The following is a 4,225-nucleotide window of genomic DNA, read 5'->3' as shown; positions in this document are numbered from 1 at the left end:
ACAACGATGATCATGGAGCCCCGAAGATGGAGATCAAAAGGAGCAAATGATAATGGCCATATCATGTCACTATTTGATTGCATGTGATGTTTATCATGTTTTACATCTTATTTGCTTAGAACGATGGTAGCTTAAATAAGATGATCCCTCGTAGTAATTTCAAGAAAGTGTTCCCCCTAACTGTGCACCATTGCGAAGGTTCGTTGTTTCGAAGCACCACGTGATGATCGGGTGTGATAGATTCTAACGTTCGAATACAACGGGTGTAAGCCAGATTTACACACGCAATACACTTAGGTTGACTTGACGAGCCTAGCATGAACAGACATGGCCTCGGAACACAGAAGACCGAAAGGTCGAGCATGAGTCGTATAGAAGATACGATCAACATGAAGATGTTCACCGATGTTGACTAGTCCGTCTCACGTGATGATCGGACACGGCCTAGTTTACTCGGATCATGTTATACTTAGATGACTGGAGGGATGTCTATCTGAGTGGGAATTCATTTAATAATTTGATTAGATGAACTTAATTATCATGAACTTAGTCTAAAATCTTTACAATATGTCTTGTAGATTAAATGGCCCACGTTGTCCTCAACTTCAACGCGTTCCTAGAGAAAACCAAGCTGAAAGACGATGGCAGCAACTATACGGACTGGGTCCGGAACCTGAGGATCATCCTCATAGCTGCCAAGAAAGATTATGTCCTAGAAGCACCGCTAGGTGACGCACCCGTCCCATAGAACCAAGATGTTATGAACGCTTGGCAGACACGTGCTGATGATTACTCCCTCGTTCAGTGCGGCATGCTTTACAGCTTAGAACCGGGGCTCCAAAAGCGTTTTGAGAGACACGGAGCATATGAGATGTTCGAAGAGCTGAAAATGGTTTTTCAAGCTCATGCCCGGGTCGAGAGATATGAAGTCTCCGACAAGTTCTTCAGCTGTAAGATGGAGGAAAATAGTTCTGTCAGTGAGCACATACTCAAAATGTCTGGGTTGCATAACCGCTTGACTCAGCTGGGAGTTAATCTCCCGGATGACGCGGTCATTGACAGAATCCTTCAGTCGCTTCCATCAAGCTACAAGAGCTTTGTGATGAACTTCAATATGCAGGGGATGGAAAAGACCATTCCTGAAGTATTTGCAATGCTGAAATCAGCAGAGGTAGAAGTCAAAAAGGAACATCCAGTGTTGATGGTGAATAAAATCACTAAGTTCAAGAAAGGCAAGGGTAAGAAGAACTTCAAGAAGGACGGCAAGGGAGTTGCCGCGCCCGGTAAGCAAGCTTCCGGGAAGAAGCCAAAGAATGGACCCAAGCCCGAGACTGAGTGTTTTTATTGCAAGGGAAGTGGTCACTGGAAGCGGAACTGCCCCAAATACTTAGCGGACAAGAAGGCCGGCATCACGAAAGGTATATATGATATACATGTAATTGATGTGTACCTTACCAGTACTCGTAATAGCTCCTAGGTATTTGATACCGGTGCGGTTGCTCACATTTGTAACTCAAAGCAGGAGCTGCGGAATAAACGGAGACTGACGAAGGACGAGGTGACGATGCGCGTCGGGAATGGTTCCAAGGTCGATGTGATCGCCGTCGGCACGCTACCTCTACATTTACCTACGGGATTAGTTTTAAACCTCAATAATTGTTATTTAGTGCCAGCTTTGAGCATGAACATTGTATCAAGATCTTGTTTAATACGAGATGGCTACTCATTTAAATCCGAGAATAATGGTTGTTCTATTTATATGAGAGATATGTTTTATGGTCATGCTCCGATGGTGAATGGTTTATTCTTAATGAATCTCGAGCGTAATGCTACACATATTCATAGTGTGAATACCAAAAGATGTAAGGTTGATAATGATAGTCCCACATACTTGTGGCACTGCCGCCTTGGTCACATAGGTGTCAAACGCATGAAGAAGCTCCATGCAGATGGACTTTTAGAGTCTCTTGATTACGAATCATTTGACACGTGCGAACCATGCCTCATGGGTAAGATGACCAAGACTCCGTTCTCAGGAACAATGGAGCGAGCAACCAACTTATTGGAAATCATACATAGTGATGTGTGCGGTCCAATGAGTGTTGAGGCTCGCGGTGGCTATCGTTATGTTCTCACCCTCACTGATGACTTGAGTAGATATGGGTATGTCTACTTAATGAAACACAAGTCTGAGACCTTTGAAAAGTTCAAGGAATTTCAGAGTGAGGTTGAGAATCAACGTGACAGGAAAATCAAGTTCTTGCGATCAGATCGTGGGGGAGAATACTTGAGTCACGAATTTGGCACACACTTAAGAAAATGTGGAATAGTTTCACAACTCACGCCGCCTGGAACACCTCAGCGTAATGGTGTGTCCGAACGTCGTAATCGCACTCTATTAGATATGGTGCGATCTATGATGTCTCTTACCGATTTACCGCTATCATTTTGGGGCTATGCTTTAGAGACTGCTGCATTCACTTTAAATAGGGCTCCGTCGAAATCCGTTGAGACGACACCGTTTGAATTATGGTTTGGGAAGAAACCTAAACTGTCGTTTCCAAAAGTTTGGGGATGCGATTCTTATGTCAAGAAACTTCAACCTGAAAAGGCCGAACCCAAATCGGAAAAATGCGTCTTCATAGGATACCCTAAAGAAACTGTTGGGTATACCTTCTACCTCAGATCCGAAGGCAAGATCTTTGTTGCCAAGAAAGGGTCCTTTCTAGAGAAAGAGTTTCTCTCGAAAGAAATAAGTGGGAGGAAGGTAGAACTTGATGAAGTATTACCTCTTGAACCGGTAAGTGGTGTAGCTCAAGAAAATGTTCCTGAGGTGTCTGCACCGACTAGAGAGGAAGTTGATGATGATGATCATGAAACTTCAGAACAAGTTGCTACTGAACTTCGTAGGTCCACAAGGACACGTTCCGCACCAGAGTGGTACGGCAACCCTGTCTTGGAAATCATGTTGTTAGACAACGGAGAACCTTCGAACTATGAAGAAGCGATGGCAGGCCCAGATTCCGACAAATGGCTAGAAGCCATGAAATCCGAGATAGAATCCATGTATGAAAACAAAGTATGGACTTTGACTGACTTGCCCGAAGATCGGCGAGCCATAGAAAATAAATGGATCTTTAAGAAGAAGACAGACGCGGATGGTAATGTGACCATCTATAAGGCTCGACTTGTCGCTAAGGGTTATCGACAAGTTCAAGGGGTTGACTATGATGAGACTTTCTCACCCGTAGCGAAGCTGAAGTCCGTCCGAATCATGTTAGCAATTGCCGCATTCTATGATTATGAGATATGGCAAATGGACGTCAAAACGGCATTCCTTAACGGCTTTCTTAAGGAAGAATTGTGTATGATGCAGCCGGAAGGTTTTGTCGATCCTAAGAATGCTAACAAGGTGTGCAAGCTCCAACGCTCAATCTATGGGCTGGTGCAAGCATCTCGGAGTTGGAACATTCGCTTTGATGAGATGATCAAAGCGTTTGGGTTTATGCAGACTTATGGAGAAGCCTGCGTTTACAAGAAAGTGAGTGGGAGCTCTGTAGCATTTCTCATATTATATGTGGATGACATAGTGTTGATGGGAAATGATATAGAATTCTTGGAAAGCATAAAGGCCTATTTGAACAAGTGTTTTTCAATGAAGGACCTTGGAGAAGCTGCTTATATATTAGGAATCAAGATCTATAGAGATAGATCGAGACGCCTCATCGGTCTTTCACAAAGTACGTACCTTGACAAGATATTGAAGAAGTTCAATATGGATCAGTCCAAGAAGGGGTTCTTGCCTGTATTACAAGGTGTGCGATTGAGCACGGCTCAATGCCCGACCACGGCAGAAGATATAGAAGAGATGAGTGTCATCCCCTATGCCTCAGCCATAGGGTCTATCATGTATGCTATGCTATGTACCAGACCTGATGTAAACCTTGCCGTAAGTTTGGTAGGAAGGTACCAAAGTAATCCCGGCATGGAACACTGGACAGCGGTCAAGAATATCCTGAAGTACCTGAAAAAGGACCAAGGAAATATTTCTCGTTTATGGAGGTGACGAAGAGCTCGTCGTAAAGGGTTACGTCGATGCTAGCTTCAACACAGATCTGGATGACTCTAAGTCACAAACCGGATACGTGTATATTTTGAATGGTGGGGCAGTAAGCTGGTGCAGTTGCAAGCAAAGCGTTGTCGCGGGATCTACATGTGAAGCGGA

The sequence above is a fragment of the Triticum urartu genome, chromosome 2 (assembly GCF_003073215.2).
Source record: "Triticum urartu cultivar G1812 chromosome 2, Tu2.1, whole genome shotgun sequence".
Lineage (NCBI taxonomy): Eukaryota > Viridiplantae > Streptophyta > Magnoliopsida > Poales > Poaceae > Triticum > Triticum urartu.
Note: the sequence above shows the minus strand (reverse complement) of the source record.